Source organism: Aptenodytes patagonicus, chromosome 13 (genome assembly GCF_965638725.1).
Source record: "Aptenodytes patagonicus chromosome 13, bAptPat1.pri.cur, whole genome shotgun sequence".
In the NCBI taxonomy this organism is placed as follows: domain Eukaryota; kingdom Metazoa; phylum Chordata; class Aves; order Sphenisciformes; family Spheniscidae; genus Aptenodytes; species Aptenodytes patagonicus.
In genome coordinates, this window is record NC_134961.1 from 12,002,566 (window position 1) to 12,017,435 (window position 14,870).

A 14,870-nucleotide genomic window follows, 5' to 3' on the forward strand; every position below is an offset into this window, starting at 1 on the left:
GTGTGTGTACACACATGTATATATGTATAAAATGTTCATACAAGATGTATACACACACACACACACAAAATGTTTGTACACACATAAAAGTTCTTTTCCCTGGAAAAAAAAAATTGTGGGGAATAAAAAAAAAAAAACCCAACCAAAAAACCAACCACCCACAACTTTTTGTAAGTCCAAAGTAGTCAGTTTATCCTTCCTTAAAATGGCACCAAATTCTGCGATAACGACCACAATTGATCAGCAATTTCTTTGGCATTTACAGCCTGGCTCATCTTCCATTTTTATCTTCTATCCTGCCTATATTATTATCTAAATATATCCAGCCTCTCTTGTGCTGAGGAGGAACCTTAATATTTTGAAAAATTTATGATAATTTTGTGCAATAATAGGGTTAAGTCATTACAACTTAACCTTACTGAGACTTGAGATGCACACTTTATTTGTGTACCCTCAAGCCTGGGTATAACAGCAATAGCTGTTTACAGATTCAGAAAGTTCATTTTAATCACAGCAGTTTTTTAACGTTTTAGTACAACTTCAGGAATTTCATACTTTCTTTGGCCAAAGTCTCAAGTTTGGTCAGCTACAGGTGTCAAAGGGACAATAAAAGTATATGTGTGTGTGTATATACATGCACATGTACACAATATATGTATATACTTTATATACTATAAAATACTATTATTTGTTTATATATTTATAAACTGTGTCTCACTTTTTGTAGCATTTCTTTTCAGATCACATTTTGGGAATGTGTAAGAGCCAGTTATTTGAATTTGTGTTTGTTTAGCATATTTAATAGAAATCTCAGGAGCAGGTTGTAAATAAATTGAAAATAGCAATTTATAAAATTATAAACAATAATATGGTTGAAAGTCAGAACTGCCACTGAGAAGAGCTTTTCAAGATTTGGACTCACCTCCCACCTCTCATGTCAGTGCAGACCATGGTATTCACGTCAAGAAAAACAACCTTCTAAATACTTACATTTTAGGCAGAGTTCAAATTGGGTAGAGAATTGTGAAGACTCAAATAAAAAGAAACCTATTGAGCCCTAAGTCTTATTGCAAGTAGACCATCTCTCACATACAACTTCCTATTTTGTTGGGAAAAGTCCATTTGTTTAAGCCCATTTCAAAGGAGTATGTATCTCATTGAAACACTTTTTCTTCTATAAACACTTTAAACTTTTTAAGCTTCATGTCAAAGGTGCATAGTTACAAACACTGCATTTATTCTTAACCATGCTCTTTCTGATACTTCTCTTATGTGAAGCAGCACTCACTGGACAACATCTACCTGTGTCCAATAGCTCACTGGCTCCGACCACGTTCCCAGTTCTCACAGTTTGAGTCTGTGCTACAGCTACATCATTTCCAAAGAGGGTAAGCAGCACTGAGCCATGGTGAAATACATTTTCAGCCAGCTGCGCTTGATTATTAGCCTGGGTGTCAATGTGAAACATTATTTCTCCTAAAAATCTTTATTAGCAAACACAAGCATACTAAATATTTAAGGCACAGTTACATGATCTGTTGCTTAATGCAAAGTGCAAAGAGAAAGCAGTACCAATCTGTTGAACATACAGCTTGGTTCAGCTTAAAGGATCACTGAGTAACAATCAAGATACAGCAGTGCTGGGCACTGGTTATTCCACAGCACAGCAGAGATCATATTTAACAATAATGAAACAACAAGGAGGCCCATCATTTTTGTGGCTTCAATTTTATTATCTTCAATAGCTATTCACGGGGTAGTAGTTGTGGAGAACAGGGTTCAGCTGTACCTGAAAGAAGTTGTGCAAAGCCTGGTTTAGGAAAGATTAAATCTCATTGTAATCTCCCCAGCCCAGCCAGGTGCAACTCCACTGAAGTCGTTATAGCTGTGTAGCATAAAACTAGCACAGAGATCAGTAGTAAGGACCACATTTAGAAATTATGATGGAAAGAGGAGGCAAGAAAAACAAACATCATCGATCTCTTCTGAAGAATCTGTTTGTAAAATCAGGTGGCTTTTACACTGTAAAACAAGTAGTTATCAACTCAAAATGCTATATTTAAAATGCAGTGTTACTTTAGACATATTTTGTTTGTGAAGTTGGTGGGGATGGAATGAGAAGGGAGAAATTCTTGGATCTGTACCTCCCCCAGACATTTGAGTGCCCAAAACATACACTGCTTTCCGTTATTTGATTCCATGGCAGCAACCGTTCCTTTTCCATAGCTACTGTGTTCACAGGCAGCAAAATCCCTTGGTTCCCCCCAAGCATCCAGCCCCCACCCTTGTACTGCTGATACCCAGAAAATAAACCTACTTCATTGTGCCCATATTGATTTTACAGAGCTAGAACATCTTTGGGAAAAAGAGTCTACAACTCAAATAAAGATGATCTGATTAACTCTGCAATTGTACTTATTGCTACTAGACCCCTTTTTTCTTCTTAACGGGATTATTGATTTAGAGTTTATAGCAACTTAAGTGTAACAAGACATGCTGTGCACAGGGATAAAGCAAAGAAAGAAACATTCACTTTTAACAAGAAGGACAAAATAATACTTCTCTGAGCATATAAGAGAAGATAGCACAGCTGTTAAAATAATTGATTTGTCAAGTACCTTCTTGTAAAACCCGGGGATGCATATACTTGGTGGTGGTCCAAGGGATAGACAGTAGTTTTCACCTGATACAGCAGCACCTCCCTCCCTGAACACGCTTCTGTGTTCCCCAAGATGAGTGGCTAGTCCTGGTTAGATGCAGCCATGGAGAGAGGCCTGGCAGGGAGGAAGGATGCAAGAACTGCCCATGGACTAAGGGTGAAGGCCTTAGTTTGGACAGTAGAGTGCCCCCTGATTTACACCAGCACAAGGAAAACAGGCCAGTCACCTTCCCTATCCCATAAATGAGACTTGCAGAAAATCTGAGACTTAACAAATAAATGCATATGTAAGAAAAACATACCCATATTTAGCAGTCAACATTATTATTATTGACCCCTGAATTTTTATTTTTTAAATAAATACACACAATAGCACTTTAACACAACTGCCTCTGGAATAAGGGACAACAACCACATAGTACACATTGTGGGGGTAGGAAATGCAGCAGAAAACCACAAGCTGTCCTCCTTGGTGGAGGTACTCTGCAGAATAGTTACTCTACGTAGAACTTGCATTGCTTTGCAGAGCAAGAATTCAGGCTGGTCCTTCAAGGGGCGGGGGGGGGGGGAATACACTGGACTCGATTCACTTTCTTCTCCCCCTCATACTGCTGCAAGTGGGGGGGGCAGGGTGTGAAGAAAAACTTGGAAATTATGCATTTATCCTAACAAAATACCAGTCTCCAGTCCAATTCTACAGTTAAGGACATGTGGAAGTGTTTCCCTGAATTAGGCTGTGGCTATTTACTACAGATGCAAAGTAATCCTTCTATTTTAACTCCCATGAAAGACAAAGTTAACGTGTACATCACGAGAGTTTAAAAAAAAAAAATGGATAGAAGAGTTCAGAGTCATATTAAAGAGGAATTCAATCCAAAACCTGAGCTTGCTGCAGAAGTCTCAACAGAATGTTAATGTCAAGAACTACCTATTTGTAGGGAAACAGTATACGCTCTATTGAACAGTCTAAGATATCTAATCCCTGAATAAAGGGGGGGGGGGGGGGTAAAAGAGAGAAAGTAAAAGTGAACAGGTATTGATCAGCTCTAGGGGAAGTGCTGGGAGGAAAGACCACACACAAATTCGGCAGCTGCAGACTACTGGGATTTACATTTTAAGATATTTATTGTACCACTTTGTAGTTTCAATTAAAGGCCATGTTAAATGAATTAAGAGTGAGGGAAGCGACAGATCTCCAAAAGTAGATGTCTACTGGGAGGTATCAGCAAACAACTGTATGTTCCACATGGATTCATAGCAGGCCTGGCATACTCACCACTGTCATTTGGGATACTGAAATAAATATATATTCTACTAGCAGTGAACTTACAGACTACACAAAGGACAACACAGTAGTAAATAAGGATGGAAAAAGGCCAATACAGTGGCCTGGATGACTTAATAGATTGGGCTTTTTCCAACAAAATAGGCTTCAATAGAGCCAAGACACAAAGCTATATGTCTAGGAACAACAAGCATTCAGTATGAGAAACTGCATCCTAGAAAGCAGACTGAATAAAGGAGTTGGACAACATAACGAACAAGCAATTTGTTAGGCATTCCCAGTGGCAAAGCTATCTAATATCATCCCTGAATATATGAATCCAAGAACAGCGTCTGGGAGCAGAGATGATATTTGACTTCTCTACAGGGCATTGGCAATAACCAATTCCTGCTTCAGACCTGATGTTGAAGAAAGACTCATGATAGCAGAGAAAAAAGCCACAAAAGTGTTAAGGGCTGCAAGAAATACCCCAAATTGCTCCTAGTCGTTTATGCAACAGGCAGAAGATGGCCACAGTTGACTTGCAAGGAAGGAGGGTGCCTAAGAGATAAGCAGGACAAGGACCAATGAGTGAAACCTGAAGCCAGACAAAAATCAAATTAGGAAAAAAAAAGCACACTGTTTTAACCCTGAGAGAATTGACTGGAACACACTGCAAAGGGAAACGTGGGTTCAGTGCCTGCTGACATCTTCAGACCACTTTCTAGGGAGTCCATTTTATAGAGCAGATTACAGTTATTTCTCAGTAGAGAAATAACTGGGACCTGTGAGGGTCTACAGAGCTTGTTACTTGGAAGATGTTTCAAGCTGAGAATTGCACTTTACTTTTCTTTGGTAACTGTTGGGAATAAGGAGCTCATATTCCCATGCTAGTTTTCAGGAGTACACAGTGTGCAATAAGGAATGTAGCCCTTCAAACCCCTTCCTCTGCCTATAATGGCTCAAACCTAGTCCACCTAATGTGAGGCGCCTTCTGTATTGCCGAAATTAAGAACATACTCAGAATTGCCAGGCTCGGGAAAAGAAAGTTTCCAAATAACAGCTCAAGTCTTAAAGGCATCTTCAGCACATCTCTCTTGTCCACCTGTTAAGGAGAGTTTCTGTGATGACTACATTATTAACCTAGACCCCTTAAGAACTGGTTCTAATGCTAACTACCTGCAGGGGACTAAAGGGATGCTTCACAGTGCCCCAGGCCACTGGGCCATGCCTGGACCAGGCTGGTGACCTCACTAAGATTTTTGTAGCTGCAACTTTCTTCTAAACCTTTTTTTAACTGAAGTCGAATACTTCCATTTCATTTTTAACCCTTGTGTAATGACATTTTTTCCTCCATAGTGCACCCTGCTGCATTATTAATTTCAACACAAGACAGGGTCTGCTATTAAAAATTTCATAATAAATATTACTGCCAAGTGCTGGTGAGCAGATGTTAAGCAGCATTTAAAGATTACAGGACCAAGGTAGGTCAAGTTATTTTAGTTCTCTCTGGAATCTAGAAAGCTCTTTTAAGCTGATTTTATGACGAACCTGATTGCCTGCTTTCATTACTAGAAATTCACCATATCTAATCCCCTTGTTCCATGTTGCAGAGCATGCTGAGTGACATGAGTGTTTCTCTTCCTTCAGTTTAATCAACCAGCTGCAGTTGCACTCAATCACCTTTACTGAAGAATGAGCCTTCACTCAGTATGACTTCATCTAGAGAATAAATTGGTATGAACAAGAAGACCAGGACTGCCGATGATTGTACCGCAATGTTGATTCAGACCTATAATAACAGCCTGTTTGCATCAGTGACCCAGGATACATGAAAACAGTTTGTGTAAGTCCAAAAATAATGGGTAATAATGCAAACTAATTCTGCTTGAAGCTGAATGGAGCAGTACACTATCTGAGTGCCAGTTTTTTTGGTGGAGCACCTGATTAAAGCTAGTAAGAACTCACTTTAGCTTTATGAGCCTGTTTGTCCTGTCAATAGTCAGAGGGCAGAGAGGGGGCACCCTCTAAAGGACGACTGAGCAAAGCAGCCAGCAAACTCACTGGATATAGCTCTCTGGAGGATGCCTAAAACACACATCCATCCTGTTTGGAAGTTAGTTTTTGTGACCTGTGACCTGTGCCAAAAATCTCTGTTCAGAGAGAGACATGGACTGCATGTCCACGTCTTGAGCATGTCCTGCTCAAGGACTCTTACTGACTTCCTCCTTCCTACTGTTAGTCTGTGTGTGGCTTCCTCCTAGTTCAAGTTCTTACTACCTGCTGTGGTTAAAGACTATAATGACACAACTAGCTTAAATAGGGAAGGAAGGAAAAAGCAGAAACAGGTACCACTATCGTGATTTTTGTACCAGTAGGAAGTGTTGGGGTAACAAAGTCTTCCAGGAGGCACAAAACCTTTGGACAGACAAATCCAAAGGAGCTGTTACACCGAGATTTGGAAACCTCACCCACCTGCTTTAATGGAAGCAATCAATAGTCACAATGAAGTTTCCTTTCTCCCATCATGTATGTGTTTTAGAGGAAGGCAGATATCAAACCCAAATTGTGGGCATTAAAGTACGACCTCTGCAACAATTATGACAGCAAAAGATAGAATAAACTAAAGCTTAATGGCTCTATTCAAGTGGGTTTTTTTAATCTCTTAAGGGGCTGTTTCAGAAACACTGCTGAACTCAGAGGCATGGACTTTGATTTCTCTCCCCCACCCTTCCAATTCAGAAAATAATTTAAGTTCCAGGAGTGGTAAATTGACCTTGCATTCTCCTCTGCTTGCCTGCTAATTAGAGTTTAACAAGTGGTGCTTCCAGCCCTTCACAGCACATCCAGAACAGAAAGTGATGCAAATGTGAACTGATAGGATCAGAGAGCTTTACCCTACCATCAATTTCTACATAAATCCAGATGGACCATCAACAGGAATTTTGCAGACAGGGGATGGCCCAAAGCCAAGGTGAAAGCAGCACTAATAAATCTTACTGTGGTCATGTTGTTCTGTTACACTTCCATCCTTTTTGAGGTTTAAAATATTACAGCAATTCCCATCTGGGGCAAGGCCCAGAATGTAATTTCATTCTCTTCTAATGCTTTCAGCTGACAAGACTGTCAACAGGCAAGTTTCAGTCAGTGAAACCAACACAGCTTCAGTGAGCCATCATTTACATCTTCAGAGGTAAACTATATGTTAGCAAATACAATATACCTTAGCATAGCTCTTAATTAAATCAACTTGCAGTTGTCACTTAGGCATTGATAATGCAAGATATTACAGTGATTTTTCTAGGAAGAAAGCGAGGCTCTCTAAAAATCCCCCACCAGTCTTGATTTTCTGCTCCAGCTGGATTTTCAAAGTCGTGTTTGGAATTCACCCACCTTGTTATACGATATCCATGTAGACTGTTCTTAGACGTATAATTTGATTAAACAAAGATTTATGGGGTTTTGTTTTGAATTTGTATTTTTCAAAGCCAAAAAGCATACAGAAATGTTTTAATGATGCCTGAAATGCTGCTCAGAATACAGTCAAATAACAAAGAGCTCATGTAACTAGATTTATGCCATGCACTATTATGACAGCATTGCTAATCCAAGAAGATGCAGAGGTATCAAAGGCATGCTGAGGAAGCGCTATAGCAATGCTTCAGAATCAAGTAGTGTCTGTCAGCTCTCCAAGGCACACAATTTATATACAATTGTCACCAACAGCCTTTTATGCTTAGAAGGCAAAGGAGAAGGCAGTGCTGTAGGACAATTTTCTGGGAGTTTTTCCCCTGTATCAACAAGCCCTTATTGGAAGTTAAAAAAAAAAAACTGGGATGCAATATGTTGTATATTGCATAGACTCCAGTGAACAGGGGCCCTATATCCAAAGTCCGCTAAAGCTGATGGGTGGTTCCCAAAGTTTTAACAGATTCCTGATCAGCCTGTCATAGAGCCAATTCCCTGCCTTTCTGAACTGTAGCATACACCTTCTGCTAGTTCCAGCTGTTTTTCAGTAGTGAAGAATCATTTCTCAATACCACTAAAAAATAAAAATAGCTGAAGAGTCTCTATTGCTAACATAGACCCAGAAGTGCACGAGAACTATTTGCAAGTCTGACATGGGTTTCTACAGCAACCTGATTTCACCTTGGCATTTAATTCAGACTGCTCTAGAGCACTCCTGTCTGCGTCTCGAAAAAGAAACGATTGCATTTCCGGTAATGAAAAGGAATTTGATACACACCCCCCACAGGACAGTAGGATGAAAATGAGCATATCTGAAGCCAGTCAATGCAGTCCAGCCTCCCAAAATACAAACTTGACTTTTAGGCAAAGTCCGAGCTGAAGATGGTTCTTTCCATATCCACAATGATCACAATAAACAGACATTATTTCCAACTTCCACTGCTGAATTCAGAGACAACTTTCCCCTTACTGTACATAGTGACGGTCACAGTTTCCTTCCACTTCTCTCCTCAAGTGATTTATGCTGTTTCACCCTCCTCCCTGTCCTCCTGCAAGTGCAAGAAGTCTGCTACAATGAACAGGGAAAAATAACTACATAAAGAGAAATGCCACTTTTTAGCTCAATTAATGCCATTGAAATTTGCATCCTTCAACTGAAAAACAAGTATATGAACGACCAGCCTTCGAATTCAAGCACTGAATGGAAAACCAGTACCCAATCCAAGAGATATTAGTAAGATGGGAACTGGAATTGTTTAGCCTGGAGAAAAGGAGGCTGAGGGGAGACCTCATCGCTCTCTACAACTACCTGCAAGGAGGTTGTAGAGAGGTGGGTGTCAGTCTCTTCTCCCAAGTAACTAGCGATAGGACGAGAGGAAATGGCCTCAAGTTGCGCCAGGGGAGGTTTAGATTGGACATGAGGAAAAATTTCTTTACTGAAAGAGTGGTTAAACATTGGAACAGGCTGCCCAGGGAAGTGGTTGAGTCACCATCCCGGGAAGTATTTAAAAGACATGTAGATGCGGCACTTAGGGACATGGTTTAGTGGGCATGGTGGTGTTGGGTTGATGGTTGGACTGGATGATCTTAGAGGTCTTTTCCAACCTTAATGATTCTATAAGATTCTGCTATCACTTATTACAATGAAGGTAGATTATTTTTATTTTTAGTCCCCACCCTCAGCTGCAGGGAACTTGCCCCCAAGGGCTGGTGCAGGGCAGGGAGAGAACAAGGAGACAAAGAAACCCCCAACACAACGCAGTCACCAAAGAGGTCGCCCCAAGATTTACCAAGCAAATGCCCAAGCATCATCCAGTTTCCCACAGAGGCAATCAAGGAAGGAAGGAAGCAAAGTTAATATTTTAATTAAAACAATAAATCAACCACCTTCTCTTGTTTTCTGAAATGGCTTGATATAAAGTCTCATTTACAATATTTTTGCCATATCAGAAAAGGGGCCTGCTCATTTGGCAGGGATATTTATTGTGCTCAGCAAATGCTAGCACATTCCCCCCTTGAATACATATAACCCATCTCTAAAGACTCGTCTTCTCACTGTGTCCTCAAAATTAACGAGTGGAAATAAAATAAAATAAAATAAGGACATAACAGATTCCAGTGATTCAGAGTAACCCACTCCAGCTTGTGTTTTTAAAAATAGCTTTAAAGTCACACCAGATTTTTTTTTTGTTTCATTTTTACAATTTTTACCAGCATGCTCAGACTTGTCTCAAACAGTTTCTTGTTCTTCTCTCATTCAATGGGAATGTCTATGGAAATTTTGCCTTCAGTGTAATCAGAAGGGGAAATTCAGTCATATTCATTTCTCCAAGATAAAGTAACCGGAAAGGCATTAAAGGGCATAGCCTAGAGCAGGCACCACTACACGTCTGTAAAGCCACTTTACAGTCATCCTTTTTCAAACTCTGCCCATGGTTCAGTACAGAAGAGATCTCACTAAATTTCTGGGACCTAAACAACACCATATGCCAATTGAGCTCACAGATTTGCTTAGGATCAGAAGATTAAAATCATGGCTACAGCCCTCAACAGGTCATCCTTGCAGTATGCTGTATCTTCATCACTCCAAAAATCCCAGCCCCAGCCTCCAGAAAGTGAGCTGCTAACATCTTACCCCCGAACCGTCAGATGGCAACCTGAGGTCTAAGAATCATATATCAGCCCCTTCCACTTCCCAAGGGTTATAAAATTTGGCCCTTGAATGTTTGCACAGGTGTTGTGCTGTGGTGGAGATCTGCAGTCAGCCCCACTCACATCACAGAGCTATGCTTGATTTGCACTGACGCAGCTGAGGAAGCCTGTACTCTTCAATAGGTTGCTCTGTTTTGTACATCCTACTTCCACTTGTGCACACAAAGCCCTGCCGGCCTTCAGGCAATTCCCAGAACAAATAGGCTCGTTTCTATTTTCAGAGGAGCCACTGTCATTGCTTGGACTCACGTCAAGGCAATATTTTTCTTATGTTTTTTCCAAATCCCAAGCGTAGGGAAAAGAGACAGACATTATCCTCTATGTAACTTGTTCAAACTGATGTGCCAGGTCTTAAATTAAGAAGTGAGAGCTGCATTCAGTCCCAAATACTTTGTTTAAAGCTCTTCCAAGCTGACCTGTGCAGTCAGTGGTGCCTGGGTAACCATAGCAGCATATTTGAACAATGCCAAATGCTTGTGAACAGACACACAAAAATTCAAGAGGTGGAATGCACAAAGCGTGGATCTCGGTAAAAAACAGAACAGCTACTAGAAAAAGCACTGGAGCTGCTGATGAACATGAGAGCAGAGTTAGACCTGCTGTTTACCGAGACCAAAATGAGAGTCGTGATGGGTGAGCGAGAGTGCTAATACAGCCTCAGAATTAAGATGACAGCACAGATATATACAAGTAAATCTGGCAACCAAACCAGCTCTGGAAGCCCCTTGAATTGTCTGGATATCTGTGGCCACCATAGTTACCCAACCAGCAAGTTCTGATCACTTCCTTGCAAAAGCCTTGTAGGTGCTAGTTTTCCACTTGACAAGAGCCCCCAACAGGCCAGAAGTCCAAAGCACATATTGACAGTTGTTTTCCAGTTACATGAAATTATACTTGATGCAGAGAGATATTTACCTACTGCAATTATCTATGGAGCTGGAAGTAGCTCCAAGACCTTAGAAGCCTTGAAAAAGCTAATTAATGCACTGCCATAAATAATTTGATCTCTTAGGAGGATATGTACTCTCTACACAGTAAGTAACAGCTTGCTTTAATGGAAAAAAGGATGATTTGCAAATGCATATCTGTATTTTATTATAGGTGTTTATCAATCATTTATAATTTGCCATAAAGAAAGTAGAAGAGGAAAAAAGAGAAACCTTAGCCTAAAACACAGCACATTCCTGTGAGCTACACCGTCCCTGGAAAGCAAATCTAGGTCTGTCCTGTTTTGTCAGACACGAGTATCATCTCCCACAGGGAAATCTCACACAAAATTAAGAGTCAGTGCAGATCATTTCTCCCAGACCCTTTTGCAATTGCAGTGATAGAAGGCAGCTGCACAGCATAATCTCTTCCCAGCGCTGCGCCAGAGAGGAAGAAACTGTGTGCTCTGTGCCCTCTGAAATGGGAGGAAAACCAATTGCTTCCTGTTGCAGAAAAAATAGCTGTGTCTGGGACCACAGCACAATGGCACGGCAGGCTTCCCACTGCAAGTCAGCAGTGAACATCGAGTGTAATGAAAAAAAAAAAGGGGGGGGGGGGGAGTTATAAATCACCTGCTTGGCTAGCGTTGTTACCCAGGAGGTTTTAGCATACTCTTTTTCACACATGAGGTTGCCCTTTAAATGGTTTCCTTTTGTCCGGTCAGGTCAGGAGAGCAATCGTTTGTTGTGGAGATAAGCCTAGATGACCAACTCTGTTGTAAGGATTTTAAGTTACTCATAAGCTGGTTTAAGTGTTTTGACAGACACAAAGTAAAAGAGTGTCTTAAAAACCACCTAAACCCTCCTAAGAAATAGTCATTCAGTTACCTTTCTGAATCCTTATTCTTAATAAGCACTCCAGAACCGCTGGTGGGAACAGCTTAGTGATCTAAAAACCAAGGCAAAACTCTTGCAAAGTCTTTTAGCACAGAAGAAAAGCACACACCATGCCACAGACACTCAAGACCACCCTTTGCGAGGTAAGCTCTGCTCCCTGTGATCCAGTACAAGCTGACCGGTAGCAAGGGAACAAGTAGGTACCGCCAAGACGACTGCTCAGCATCCTTCACGTGGCGGGAGCACCTAGGAACAGCACCGCTAGGAGCTGAACTGCTTGGACAAACGTGTGCTGGGAGCCACCTCAGGGGAAACACCAAAGCATCTTTAATAAATAAAACCATTTATCTCAGCGGCAAGCCATCAGGGAGCTTCTGTATTTGAAGCTTTGCCAAAACATCAGCCCAGCCCTCCTGTGGAGAAAGAAATGGACCTTTGAACTCCTTGTGCAAATTTATACTTTTCAAAGTGCAGCCTTTTAGAAACTGCTATAGCCAGGGGTGCAATTAATTCAATTATTTCCAGAAGATTTTTAGCTCTGTAAAACTCATGTATTATTTAAGACTCACAGCTAAATCATGAACGTTATCAAGGTCCAGCTTTTATTTTGTGCACAAAAAAAAAAAAAAAGGACATTTTGGTGAAAGATCTCTGGAAAAATCCCACACCACCTTCAAAACCCCCAGATTCCCTGGGTACCAATAGAGACCTTTCATTTCTGAAGTGAGTTTGATGGTACCTGACTCTCTCCATCAGCAGATCTCTATTTCAGTTGGCTCCTTGCTCTGCCTAGCCTCAGATTCCTACAGCAGCATCAAGGGAACATCATCTGTGGCAAAAGCCTCAGCCAGGCCATATTCTCCTGCATCTGCACTCCTAGCAAGATTCAGGTCCCTCCAAGGATGATGCAGCAGAAGGCGGCTGATCTTCCCTCCCAACCTGGATAACTGGAATCAGCTGGATGAAGAATCCTTATACATAGAGATAGGTGCCATTAGCAAACAAAAAATAAGTCTGCTCTGTAGTTACATAAACTTTTTTTTTTTTTTTAAGAACAGTGTCGTGGTTTAACCCCAGCCGGCAACTAAGCCCCACCCAGCCACTCACTCACTCCCCCCCGGTGGGATGGGGGAGAGAATCGCAAGGGTAAAAGTGAGAAAACTCGTGGGTTGAGATAAAAACAATTTAATAGGTAAAGCAGAAGCCATGTGCGCAAGCAAAGCAAAACAAGGCATTCATTCACTGCTTCCCATCGGCAGGCAGCTGTTCAGCCATCCCCAGGAAAGCAGGGCTCCATCACGCGTAATGGTTACTCGGGAAGACAAACGCCATCACTCCAAACGTCCCCCCCTTCCTCCTCCTTCCCCCAGCTTTATATGCTGAGCATGATGCCATATGGTGTGGGATATCCCTGTGGTCAGTTAGGGTCAGCTGTCCCAGCTGTGTCCCCTCCCAACTTCTTGTGCACCCCCAGCACTCGCTGGTGGGGTGGGGTGAGAAGCAGAAAAGGCCTTGACTCTGTGTCAGCACTGCTCAGCAGTAACGAAAACATCCCTGTATTACCAGCACTGTTTCCAGCACAAATCCAAAACATAGCCCCATACTAGCTACTATGAAGAACTCTATCCTACCCAAAACCAGCACAAACAGTTACCCCAACTAAGAGAGTGCCAGCTTTAAACACCTAATACAAAGCACCAGCTTTGCTACTGGCCTGCATTTTGCCTTTAGGAAAGGCCTGAGGGAAACCAGGTCCCTGGAGCAAAACAGAATCAGCTTCTCCCTGGCAGTCTCACGTATTCGAATTCTGGGGAAGTGTAAGTAAAAGTGAGGGTAGAGTTTTACTGGCAAGAATTTCTGTGGTCTTCCTTGCATTTCTGAGACCTAAACTAACAGTTTAATGCACAAGTGCTGCCCAGCAGAAACACACCTGCACAAGGGAATCGGTCTCCCATTCACAATGGGATCCCAGAGGCACAGAGGTGGTGCTCCTCCCCTCAGCAACATTCGGCTCTAGCTAAGACAGCAAGTGTGTAGCTAAAGCCTTCAAGCAAATACCAAACGTATGATATGATCTACAGATTCTAATGGCCAGCTAGTTAGTCAAAAAACTTAACCGTCTCTGAAGAAATATAACCTGGATTTAAACATACCAAATGCTAGATCCTTTATTGCTTAACAGCCATTAAATGCATCAAGTATATACAACCCGAACAGTGCAATACAGCAACTGACTGAACAGCATTCACACTAAAGAAGTCAGCTAGAGACCTAGCCAGTTCACAGCTCCCAAGAGGTTGACTTGTTAGGATCACTGATACCGCTTTTGGGAGTCCTAGCTCTGTCTGTTTTTAAACAGAAACAGATTTTCTAGAAATCTGCATTACTGCATGTTCCAAGTGCTGTAGCTGTCAGTCAGCTTTCCATAAGCTAGTACTTCTGTGTATTCAGAGCAGTTTGGGAACTGAAGGTTGTCTTGTCACTTCCATACTCCATAAACAGTATAGATGCTGGAATATGGTAATATTTACTCCTGTTTTGCCATCTGCTTATATATGCACATAAAACATGTGACTCCCAGAATGTGGAGCAGCAGAGTAACAGCCCTAGCTTTTCATCACAAGATAAAGGTACAAAAATGAATACACATCTTTTCTTTTTAATGAAAAAGGTACTATTGCACAAAAGAAAGAAGACTATAGTAAAAAATAAAAAAAACCCCACCTTTTCAATGGAATATATACTCCTTAGCTTTGGCTTTTACTAAAGAGATGGTGTCAAAAAAAACCCAACCCAAACCCCTCCCCCCAAATCCTACCATCTTGGTTATGTAATCAGTAAAAAATAAACCAACTGAAAAACAGAGAACTAAGTTGTTTATCTTTAGAAGAAAATATCCATCCCAGCTCTAGGTCAGGTTGCAACAGGGTGAATGTTCCCAAAC